Source organism: Manis javanica, chromosome 11 (genome assembly GCF_040802235.1).
Source record: "Manis javanica isolate MJ-LG chromosome 11, MJ_LKY, whole genome shotgun sequence".
In the NCBI taxonomy this organism is placed as follows: Eukaryota; Metazoa; Chordata; class Mammalia; order Pholidota; family Manidae; genus Manis; species Manis javanica.
In genome coordinates, this window is record NC_133166.1 from 106,193,317 (window position 1) to 106,206,483 (window position 13,167).

General features: G+C 40.5%; 1 long non-coding RNA gene across 2 annotated transcripts in view; it reads right to left on the reverse strand.

Moving 5' to 3' along the window:
* The window catches only part of LOC118969823 (uncharacterized), a 45,115-nt gene that overhangs the window by 30,392 nt on the left and 1,556 nt on the right, over window positions 1–13,167 (reverse strand). For both annotated transcript variants that reach the window (XR_012122978.1, XR_005057644.2), the window contains exons 2-3: window positions 12,379–12,461; window positions 1,379–3,571 (exon numbers count right to left, since the gene is read on the reverse strand). This is a non-coding gene — a long non-coding RNA (uncharacterized lncRNA). The remainder of the gene's footprint in view (window positions 1–1,378; window positions 3,572–12,378; window positions 12,462–13,167) is intronic.

Here is a 13,167-nt window from a genome sequence, read left to right on the forward strand (position 1 = left end):
TTGTTTGAACACTTGTTTTCAATTCTCTTGGATTCTTGGAGTAGAATTTCTGGATCATAAGGTAACCACATGTTTATATAGCTATTTGGTAACTGCCAGATTGTTTTCCAGAATGGCTGTGCACCACTTTACATTCTCATCAGCAACATGTGAAGGTTCCAATGTCTCCACATGCTTGTCAATGCTTGTTATTGTCTGTCTTGTCTTTTTTTAATGCTGTCTTAGTCACCTTAGTTGGTATGAAGTAGAATCTCTTTGTGCTTTCGATTGGCATCTCCCTAATAATTAATGTGTTGAACATCTTTTCATATGTTTTTTGGATTTGTATATCTTATATAGAGAAAAGTCCATTCAAATTTTTGCCCTTTTAAAAGTTGGGTTTAATACATTTGTTTTTTTTACTGTTGAATTGTAAGACTTTATACTTTCTGGGTATAAGTCCCTTTTCAGATATATGAATGACAAGTCATTCCTCCCATTCTGTGGATCACCTTTTCACTTTCTTGATGACATTTGTAGCACAAAGTTTCAAATTTATCTATTTTTTCTTTTGTCTCTTGTGCTTTTGGTGTCATATCTGTGAAGGTTTTGCTTAATCCAAAGTCATGAAGATTACTCATACATTTTCTTCCAAGAGTTTGAAAACTTTAGCTCTTACATTTGAATCTATCTATTTTGAGTTAAATTTTTGTGTATGATGTGAAGTAGGGATCTAATTTCATTATTTTGTATGTGGCTAACTAGTTGTTCCAGTACTATTTCTTGGAAAGATTATTCTTTCCTTTATTGAATTATTGGCACCCTTATTTAAAATCAACTGACTTCATGCTTTTAAATATTCCACATGATTTCTAATGGTTGCATTATCTTGCATTGTACAGATGGACAATAATTAGTTTCATTCCTTTTTGTTGAATATTTAGGCTCTCCCCAGGATAATACTGTTTTCAGGTAATGTGATAAGCACCCCCAAAACACACCTTTACTTTTACCAGTATTACTTTAAAAGAAAAAACTCTAGAATGGGAATTGCTAGATACAAATATTTTTAAGCATTTGATACATACTGTCATCCTACTGATGCACAATGCAGCCATGTACAAGTGCATCAGGTTCCACACACCCTTACTAAAGATACATATTATCATTTTGAAATCTTGACCAATTTTGAATTCACATTTCATCATGGACTTACAAGAAGAGGAAATCTTAAACCAAGTAATTTTTGATAGATTGAAAGTCTTATAATCAACCTTTCTCCATGTCTCAAACATCTCAAAGTTTCTGGTTCTTTTTATTTCCTCTATGAAGTACTGATTTATTTTCCTTCACAAAGTAAACTACTACTGGAAGGAAACATTTCAAATGAAGTACTCACTTAAGCAACCACTATGGCGTATAGACTTGCAGAGATGGTGATGGCTCCTGCGGGGCCCAACTCGATTACTGTACATTGATGTGGTCGCCCAGGTGAGGTTAGCTGGGTATGTCCAGAAAGTCAACTTGATTAGTATCCTCGGGGTTGATCGGTCTCTGGTAACATGATTCATGATAACCAGCTCACATGAAATGCCCGTTTCTGAATTGCAGGGTCACCTCACAGGAACAGACCAGACGGCTCAGGATGCTTGCCGAGGGCATGCTCTCCCTGCCTGAGGCCTGGCACACAGGAAGCCACTATTAGCACTGTTATCATTATGACATCAGCACTATTGGCATAGTACAAGGGGCTTGGCTTTGTTCTCGTCTTCCCTTTATTGGGAACATGTTCTGATCTTTGAGGTGGCTTGTGACCTCTTGGGGTTATGCCCATTTTGAGAACCTAATAAAATCCATGGGCCATTGTAGCAGGCGGCAGAGGTTTGGAAGAGAAAACCCATATGTACATGTGGATAGTTTTATGGGCTAAGAGTTGCCTTTTCTCACCATGGCTTGGCTCTCTTTATTTTGTTTGACTTTTTTGCCCTTCTAGAGGAAGGATGCTCAGATTTCGGTTAAGAGTAACATGCATTTGAAAGTCCACAAGCAGACTGCCAAGCTGGAGGGCTCGATTGGGACAAAATTTCTCGGCCTTTTCCTTTCATGTTGGGTTTCACCCCTGCTCTCTTCTTTATTGGAAACACCTTCCCCGCAAGGCCACAGAGGGTGCGTCTGGCCGCCTTGGGGGAAGGCATGACCGGTCCTCAGCGAGGGCTCATCCCTCTCCCGCCTTCTCTCCCTGTTTCTTAGTGATTTCAGCTTTCAGTCAGATGGTCCATCTGATGCTTGGCCTCCCAGGTCCTGGGCCTCTGAAGTGGCAGGCCAGGGCTTCCGCCTGGGTCACGGATCCCATGCCATTCTCGCCTCTTCAAGGACTTCGCTCCAGCAAGTGTTCCCTCTCTTGCCTAAATTGTCCGTTTTCCCCCTTCCTAATGGTTTATTTCCACCAGCGAACAATGTCCTAACAGCGCCTCTGAGTGAAACGCTCTGTCCCTTCCACGTCGCCTTCAGCCTCGGTCCAGTCTCTCCGGCCCCCTTTGCCGTGATCGCTGACCGGACTGTTGCTCATCTTTTCTCCTCAGTCCGTTTCCCCTGAGATGCCACCTGGGCAGGTCCCTCAGGCCTGTCCTGCTGCCACACATCCCCCTCACTTCCTGCTCTCACCTAACTTGAACTGTCGAGCAGCATTAGACACACTCTTTTTCTTAAAATGCTTCCTTCTTTTGGCTTCTGGGGCCAAACAATCTCTGGGTTTCCCTTCTTCCTCGATGACATTTATTCCCAGACTCTTGCAGCTTCTCCTCCTGCTCAGCTGTTAAAGGCTGGAGTCCCAGGGGTCCCCGTCCTGGGGTCCTCTTCCCTCTCGGTACACATGCTCCCAAGTGGCCGTTTCCATTTCCGTGGCTTTAAATTCCATTTCCAACCTTGCGAGAGGCCGAGGAAGGGTGGGAGGAAGACCACCTTTTAACTGCGCACCAACTTGTACCTTTTAATTTTTATACAATAACTACTACATATTCAGATAAATAGACATTCAAATAAATACATGACCGAGAAATAAATTTCTTCCTTGTTTAAGTCACAATCAATTGGGATCTTCCTTATGCAGCCAAGCTTACTGCTGACAGATACAGGTTGAATTCGCACAGTAGAAAACTACTAGTGCTCAGGTTCTGGGGAGGCAGGAGGGATAGGATGCAAAGGCCCAGAGGGGGGCTCAGTCTGGTGGGACACTGGCACCGAGAAGGAGCTGAGGATCCGTGCGGGTGCAGGCAGGTCGTGTGGTTGGTAAGAAGTGCAGCAGCACTTACTAACTGACGGGACGCTTTCCTTTCTTGGAGTTACGTCAAGTAATGGTGCATCTTGTGATCAATGGCATTTCAGATTCAATGGAATATGATCGCACTCGTAAAAGCTTAATAAACTATTTGGAAGGCTATACCCCAAAGCACTACGTTTAATAGCAACGAACTGAAAACAACTCAAATATTTACCAACAGGAGACTGGAGCTACAGCACAACACCCAGTGGAGTCCTGGAAAGGCACGAAGCACATCTCTGTGCACTGCTATATAATCTCCAAGGTGTGTTACTAAGTGAAAAAAGAAGCAGAGAAAAGTGTCTGTGGTGTGCTTCTGTGTATCTAAAAGGTGGATGTATATATTTGTGCACATATGAAAATATTGGCTTATATTTTTTTTAAATGGAAGGATAGGTCCAACTTCTAAAAAATTTTTCTAAAGTAGCCTGTGAGGAGGGCAGGAATAGGGCAGAAGGACCAGGGATAAAAGCTAACCTTTCCAGAATATATATTGTTTTTAGATTTGATTTCAAGCCGTGTAAACGTTTGATGTAGTTATAAAATAATATTAAATCAAAATGTAAAAGAAAAGCAATTCCTATAAATCAAAAGAAAAATGAAATGAACAAGTCCCACCCTGTACTGATTTTAGTGTCTTAACCACACAGAAGGGAATTGTTTCACATGGTTTTAAAATACCGTAATTGGACTATATATCCCTAGTGGAATACACCTGAATTTTTAAAAATTGATATTTAATAATAATCTTGGCATTGTTATTCTAAAACTACTGTATATATTAAAATAAATAATTATGTTAGTATTCCTAGAAACCAAGATTTTCAGTATCAAAGTGATACCAATATCCAATCAAAAAGTTCAATAAAAATGTTACAATTCTAAATTTGAATTGAATGAACACATGGTGTTTTTTAATCCTAAGAAAGAAAGAAAGAAGAGAACAAGGACTTACTGCGAAGGGATTAGTGGTTTTAGGGGGAGGGGCTGGGGAAGAGGGTGGGGAGATGAGGATAAAGGGGCACAATAATCCGCAGTCACAATATAAGTTGGTCCCCGGACGGCAGTACAGCATGGAGAATACAGTTAGTTAGTGATTCTGTAACATCTTCCTATGTTGATATATAGTGACCGCATTAGAGGGGTGAGGACTCAATAATATGGGTAACTGCTGAACCACTGTGTAGTATATTTGAAACCAACATAAGATAGTATATCAATGATACTTTAATTTAAAAAAAGAGACGAAAAAAAGGAGAAGGTCTTAGCTCTCTGTCCACTAAAAAGGCTCATAAACAATAACCCGTTTAATAGCAATTAGCTTCCCTAATGCCTAGACTGGATTTTAATTCCATTCTCTGTTAAAGGGAGCCCAGAACCCCAGGCTGCTGGCACAAATGGTCGATTGTTGGTCTAGGGCAAAAATAAGTATGAGTTTGAACAAGACTCTTGTCATACCAGAAAGCAAAAGAAACTATGAAAGGCACTTGGGGTTGTGTGTGAAGGACCCGGGAGCCGGCATGAAAGACGGAGCATGTCAGCTTCAGAAAGAATAATTCGTGGTATATACTGAAGTGCATTTTGTACATTAAAATCTTTGCTTTCATAGAGGTTGTTAAAAACCAGATCCTGATGGGGTCACCTTTGGAGGGTGCTAGGGCACCAACCTCTCAGAGTTGGTTACAAAGTGACACTATTAACCAGTGCGTTCACACCTTCACAGGACTCTGTAATTCTGGAAAGTGTGTGATTCCAGGGAAGAAGCTCAGGCTTACCACAGGCAGGCTAAGCGTTAACCTTCACAGCACAGAATCTAAGTTGGAGAAGATGGAAAAGAAAGACAGAAAATGGGAGACATGGTCGGACAAAACAGAGAAATTAAAAGGCAATTGGTGCCAGTGTGGCTGAAAAATATCACAGTGGGAGAAGTTGGACAAGTAAAACTGGAAGGAAAGGAGGCTGTGGCCAGACAAAAGAATACAAGCTGAACGGGCGCTCTCAGCGTGCACACTGCTGAGGAATTTGGAGTTGCTTTGGAAAAACCTGAGATGCTCTCTTCATCTGTTGAGAATTTAGTGTCCCAGCAACGTGACTCATCTGGAAAGGGAGAATCCAGCACAGCCTTTTTCCTCTGGAGAACGAATGCATATTGGCAACAAGTTTTTAAGTGCTGTGACGATCACAGCTCTCACGTGGGTCCGCAGAGCATGTCAGCCTCACAGCGTCGAGTCTAGTGTGACTCGTTCGCGCTCTCTTTGCCAAGGTTTGCAGAAGTAGACTTCCTAGATCAGTACCGGTCTATTTTTCTAATCAGCGAATGACGTCATTGTAAGTTCAAGTTTTAGGATGAATGTAGAGTTGTAAAACAGACATACTTTTAACAAGGCATCTCCAAATTTGACATCCCAGAAGCTTCACTGTCAAGAATTATGTGCTTCTGTGAATACATCTGTGCCAGGAGTTTGGGCAGAGAGAGTGCCATTGATCACTGAGATCATAAACTCAGTGATGCATCTGAAGACATTTCTAAAATTATTAACAATAAGATATTCATCATGCTATTGTGTGTACTAAATTCAACTCCACGAAAGCTTTTATTTTCCTGTTATGTTTTGTGGTTAGGACACGGTATTTACTGAACTTGAGTACCAGCCGGGACTCCTTCTCTTTCACCCTCTGGGTCTGACCAATCAGGAAGAGCTGTTCACTCTACTTTCTACGTGTATCCTGACTCTGCCCCCCTCTCCGTATCCCCACTGGCTCCCCCTCGGTTCCGGCCACCACCTTCTCTGGCCTGAACTACTGCCTCAGCTTTCCACCTCCGTTCTGCCACTCTTCAATCTTTTCTCCACATTATGGCACCCCTACAATCTTTCCTCCACACTGCAGCCTGAATGTGAAATAAACCTTTGTTGTTACATCCCACTGAGATCTGGGGCTCATTTGTCACTGCAGCAAAACCTGACCTTAGCAGACCAACATCTAACTTGCTGCAGTTCTGCAGACGTACCACGCTCTCAGTTTAGGCCTTTCCCTCCCCTTCTCTTTTCTGTTTTAATGGTCCCAATTCTTATTCTTATTCAGCCTTCAGATCTCAGTTTAGATGTCATTTCCGCTGGAAAGCTTCTCCTGATCCCCACGTCTAGCTGGTGGCCCATCCTATACATTCCTATGTGGTCCTGGACTTCCCCTCCCTTAACGCTTCCTGTTGTAAGTGTCCCCCTCCTCCACTGCGAGCTGGATGATGGCAGAGACTCTTGTGTTTCCTGGTCACTGTTATACTCCCAGGCCTGCCACAAGGTGGACGCCATAAATACGTTGAATGAGCTAAGAATTGAATTTTCAGAACTTGAAGGCTTTGTCATAGTACTTATCAGGAGAAACTACCCAAGGCAGAAAGTAGTAGGGCCACGGGCCACGTGGTGGTCTAATTCACTGTGATGATACAACTGAAAAAAATCAGTGGCAGTGAAATGCTATCAGCCTGTGCTGTCCCGTCTTCACGTTGATGTGAAGTTACACAGGTCTTCCAAGCCTCACATAATAAAAGAGGAAGGATGAGCTATAAACTAGCAGGTATGAGACGGAAGGCTCCGCAGATGACAGGATGATAGGCAGAGTGCATGTCTCAACAGTGCACGAGAATAACTCACAGGTAGGCTCACATCAAGGAGGCATTTCCTGTTCTGAGACACAGCTTAAGGTAAACCATAGAACGCTTATGCAGGATGCAGGCGCTCCACAACTCTTGTCTAACCGACTCACCCTGGATCCTTTCCTGTCCCTCCCTGCCATAAAGCATGATGCGTAATAGGAACGCATGAGTAATGCCCTTTTGTGATTTCCATGTGAACTATAAGTAAGCCTTTCCTAGGCTCCACAATTAAAAGAACATCATAAAACCAAGTCAGTGAAGATGTTTTGTGAAGAAAACAGATACAGCAGCTCAGGTTAACTAGACTGTGCTAGTGAGACCTAAAGGGAGCTCTGAATCTGAGCTTGTTTTAAAGATCATACAGTGTGACTGTCACATATGAGGCCTGCGTAGTTCTGAGGTTTTACTTATTAACCCTGAAAAAGGAAGGGCTTGATGTTAAGTGTCAGGCTTCTTCCAGCATGCTTGACTCACATGTAGAAATGAGTGGAAACTCAGTTAGCTGTACATTAAGAATGAGGCATCCCACATGCAAGATTGACTAGTTACTTCTTTTTTTTTAATTTTTTAATTTTGATATCATTAATGTACAATTACTTGAACATTATGGTTACTAGACTCCCCCCATTATCAAGTCCCCCCCACATACCACGTTACAGTCACTGTCCATCAGTGTAGTAAGATGCTACAGAATCATTAGACTAGTTACTTCTTATTACTCTGAAAGTAACAATTAGAATATGAATGCATATGGCAAAGATCCAAAGCTCCTACAAGAAAACTGATCAAAGTTGGGCAGGGTTACAGAATACATATTAGCTTGACTTATTCCTGAAGTTTCCAAAGGATTGGGAAATGCTGGGAACGCTAAAAGTGGTGGTTAGAACCAGGTCCTTCGATTGAAAGGTAAAGCAACATGGTTTTAGATCTAATATAGAGAACTTGGGGGTGTATTCCAGTGTATTTAGAAGACAGACCTGGGCTTAAGCTCTTGCTGTTTCACTACTATCTTGGTCACCTTGCAAAATTGCTTAATTACCCTGTGTCTTCATTAGCACAATGGGGATAAAATATCTACTTTGTAAGATTCACTGAAAATTCAACATGACAATGTTCATAAAATGTTTTGCACAATGCTTGGCCTCAGAGAGAATCTAATTAAGTCATAATTAAAATCAAGCGGCGATCTCCAAGGAAGAACTGGTCTGGGCTGGAAGGTAGATGCTCACTGTCCCTGCGAGCTTTCAGTAAGTCGGCTGGTCCTGTGGCAGGGCGCTGTGACACGGAGGCTGCCAGGGCTGGTGACTGGACTCATCGAAGATTCTGCAACGTACTATTGCTTGAAGTGCTTTACAAATATAGATGCTAAAATAAAATGGCTCCCACATCGCTGGAAGTCCAGGTGACAAAGCCATCATTTAGTGGGAGATTGATCTCTTTCATCTGCTAATGGGTGAGAGGCATACTGATGGACATGTGCGAACATGGACATTAGCAGAGATGCAAAGAATTTCAAGGACCACACTTGATTTATTTGATACATATTGCTGCATCTATTTATTGATGAAATAAACATTCTTCTCTGGCTTAGAACATTTATAAAAATTGACCATGGACTAGCTCATAGGGTGAGTCTCAAGTAACTTTGAAGAATCAATATCGTGGTTAGTTTCTGGTCACAATGCAAAAAAAGTATATGTAAAAAAAGTAGAAATATACATATATTTGAATTTAAAACACTAAGTGTTGGCATAAATAGCGGAAGAAATAATAATGGAGACTTTAAAATACCAGAATGAAATAAAAATTCTATGTATTGAAACTTGTGGGATGCAGAAAAAGTAATTTGAGGAAAACTGAGAGCAATAAATGTTTACACAAGTAAAAAAGTTAAACATGAATGTATTAAATCATTAATTGAGAGATATTATAAAAAGGATAACAGAATAATGTGAAGACAGTAGAAGAGAAACAGAAAAAAAAGGAACAGAAACAGTGAGAAGGAAAGCAAATATACAATAAAAAGGATCAATCAGGTTGAAAGTTGATTCTTAAAAACCATTACATGATAAAACAAGCTTCCTGGTGAGACTGATTAAGAAAAAAATGAGAGAAAGGTCCAGTAAGCATTAGGAATGAAAAAGAGGCAAATTAAATATAAAACAAATATTTTAAAGGATAAAAACAGATAAAATGCCCAACTTTATGAAAGCCCATATGAAAACATTTGAAAAGAACCTTAAAAAGTATAACTTAGCAAAAACAAGTGCTGGCGAGGATGCAGAGAAAGGGGAACCCTCCTACGCTATTGGTGGGAATGCAAATTGGCTCTACCATTATGGAAAGCAATATGGAGTTTCCTCAAAAAAACTAAAAATAGAAATACCATTTGACCCAGGAATTCCACTCCTAGGAATTTACCCGAAGAAAACAAGATCCCTGATTTGAAAAGACATGTGCACCCCTGTTTATCGCAGCACTATTTACAATAGCCAAGATATGGAAGCAACCTAAGTGTCCATCAGTAGATGAATGGATAAAGAAGATGTGGTACATATACACAATGGAATAGCATTCAGCCATAAAAAGCAAACAAATCCTCCCATTTGCATCAACATGGATGGAGCTGGAGGGTATTATGCTCAGTGAAATAAGTCAGGCAGAGAAAGACAAGCACTGAATGATTTCCCTCATTTGTGGAGTATAACAACGAAGCAAAACTGAAGGAACAAAACAGCAGCAGACTCACAGACTCCAAGAGGGGACTAGCTGTTACCAAAGGGGAGGGGTGTGGGAGGGCAGGTGGGGAGGGAGGGAGAAGGGGATTGAGGGGTATTATGATTAGCACACATAATGTAGGGGGGTCACGGGGAAGGTAGTATGGGAGGGAGAAGACAAGTAATGACTCTATAGCATCTTACTACACGTATGGAATGTGCAGTAGAGGGGTGAGGACTTGATAATATGGGTGGATGTAGAAACCACAATGTATTCAAGTGAAGCTTTCATAAGATTATATATCAATGATACTTTAATTATATATATGTATATAAAACTTAGCAAAACTGAAGAATTTTTGAAAACTCCTTGAGAAAGGCTGAACTTGTCCCATGACTATTAAAGACAATAAATCTAAAGATTAAAATCTTTCTACACACCACACAAAAAATCCAGGCCCAGGTAATTTTAGAGAGGGCTCTGCCAAATTTTCAGCAGACCTATCATTTCTCTCTTATATAAAGTATTCCAGAGAACGTGTGTGTGTGAATGTCGAGAAATATTCCCCAATTCATTCTCTGGTGCCCATACAGCCATTAACTGAGAAAGGAAAATTAGAGGCCAATCTCACTTTTAAACATAAATTTAAAAATCCTAAACAAAATGGTAACAGAAAATATCTGGTATATAAAACTTCACTTTCATAAACCAGCAAACAATTCAAAGACTAAGTGTTTAAAAGGAGACCATTTACAATAGTAATACTAACTATAATGAATCCAGGAATAAATCTGACCAAAGGCAGATCAGCGTCTCTGGAGAAAATTAGAAATTTTGGTGGAAATCCTTAAAGAAAACCTAAATACTAGAGATATATAGGATATTGTGAAAATGTCAATTCTTCCCTCAGATTGATCTATAGAATTAATGTGTTTCCAGTCATCATCACATCAGGACTTTTTTGTGGAAGGCGACAAGTTGATCGGACAGTGTATTTGCAAGCGCAAAGGGCCGAGGCGCTGCTGAAGGAAGCTCGCTCGACCAGAGAGCGAAACCTATAAAGGCGAGGTAATTAAAGCAGAATGGTGCTGCCCGAGGAGAGCCCACTTGGGAGAGAAGAGTTAGTCCAGAAGCAGCCTGGGCATTATGCAACCTGGATATATGACCAGAGATGGCACTGCCCATCCCCGAGAAAAGGGCTGTCATCGATACATGGTATTTGGATCATTCGCTGGCCATTCTGAAAACAAGGAAACGGATCCCTGCTTCACAACAGACAGAAACCAGTTCCGCCTGGATTAGTGATTCAAATGGGAAAGGCAAAACTTTAAAAGTTTCCCCCAGAATTCTGGAAATATCTTTCTGATGTTAAGATGGGCATGGAATTTTTTTTAAAGTCCTTTTTAGAGCAGTTTTAGATTCACAGCAAAATTGAGAAGGTACAGAGATTTTCTGTATGTCCTCTTCCCTCATTCTCAACACCCCCCACAAGAGGGTACGTTTGCTGCAGTTGATGGATCTGCATTATCACCCCATATCTATAGTTTATATTAGGGGCCACTTGGTGTCATACATTCTATGGTTTGGACAAATGTGTCATGACAGGCATGCGCCCTTATAGTATCATGCAAAATAGTTTCACTGCTCTAAAAATCTTCCTTGCTTCATCTATTCATCCTTCCCTCCCTCCAGCCCCTGGCTGGGCATGGATTGCCTAGATGCCAAAGCTGCTAATTACACATGAAAAGACTGACAAATTTAACTACACTGAACTTAAGAATTTTTAATCAAAAGACACCATAAAGAAAGGGAGAAGATCTTGGACTGGATACTGGATTAGGGGGAAAAACTGCTCTAAAAGACATTACTGTAACAACTGGCCAAAGTTCAATATGGACTGTATATCAGGTATTAATATATCAGTATTAAAATACCTACATTTGAAAATGGTTCTGTGGGTACACAATAGAATATCTTTGTTGTTGGAGATGATTAATAAGTCCATGCTTTGCAGAAATGTTTAAGTCGACGTTGCAACTTGCTCTCAAATGGATCAGCAGAAATAATGTCCATATATTGTCTTCTTACACACAAGTATAGCAAACCGTGAATGTACATGAAGGGTATGTATACAGTTCATTGTGCTAGTCTCTTTTCTCAAAGTTTGATTTTTTTCCAAAATAAAGTAAAAATGTTTTAAAATGTGAAAAAACATGCTACAAACAGAGAGAAAATATTTGTGATACACACAATTGACAAAAGATTGATATCAAGAACATTAAAAAAAAAACCCTTAGGTGGGGAAGAGAAACAGGAATGAACAACATATGAAAAATTGCCCAACCTTATGATACCGGGTTATTTTTAGTAGACTAGCAAAAATTAAGACATCTGACAATACAAGATTTGGAGAGAATGTGGAATAACAGCAAACAGGAAAAACAGGATCGGTGCCAGACATATTGGTACCACCATTTGAAAGCATTTTGGCATTATCTTGCAAAGCTGAGCATCCCATCCCTTCTGGCCCAGGCGACCTACTCCCAGGTTTAAACGAGACTCAGAAATGTCTACAGGTGTGCGCAAGAAGGTGTGCGGTTTTGTGCGGCATGAGCTTATGTAACTGGAGAAAACACATGACAAATTACGAATGTGACAAAATTCAGGAAAGTATCCTATTATTTTTTTGATTAACTGTCTCACATACGTCTATACCTCCTTTCTCCGTTTTGCTGGCTGCACGCTCTTCGATTCACCCTTCATGTGGCAGTGGTTCCTGTGATACTGTTTCTGCAGACAGGATAAGAAGATTGTCATTTTCAGCATGGTTCATTGAACTTCTTTTACTACTAATATTCAGAATATAACAAACACGTCTTCACATCCAGACAGTCACTGTGGTTCTGTTACAAGTTTGTGACCTATAAACTCATGGAGTCTGATCAATTTTACTTTGATTTCCATCAATTTAAAAAACTGTAAGTGCATTTATAACCATCTCAAGATGAATACACTCCTGATGGGAGAGAACTTCCACATGACTAGGCATTGGTCAGAACTGGACCCTCTGCTGACAATTTTACCGCATCTAATGAAATGTTACTGACTAGCTTCGTGGTCCCTACATTTCAAACTATTTCTCCCCCCACATGCACATACTTCCCACGTCAGATGCTGTAGGACACATTCACAACCTGATAGGACATCTGTTCCTATAAATTCTGTTGGTGAAAAGAAAATCCAGAGTAAAATTCCAAAAAAAAGTAAAAGTCCAGAAAAGAGTTCCGAGTTTTATTTGAGCTCAGATTTAGGACAGCTACCCAAGAAACAGTCCTTCTGAAGAAGAAAGTGCTCTGGAGAGGAGAGCTTCCTTATAAGGATATATACGCTGACAAAGGATGTAGGTCATGATGTCAATAGCTGGTTCTACAGATTAGGACATACAGAAATTGATTGTATAGCGTATTTCTTTGATCATTACCTAGGCACAAGTAAT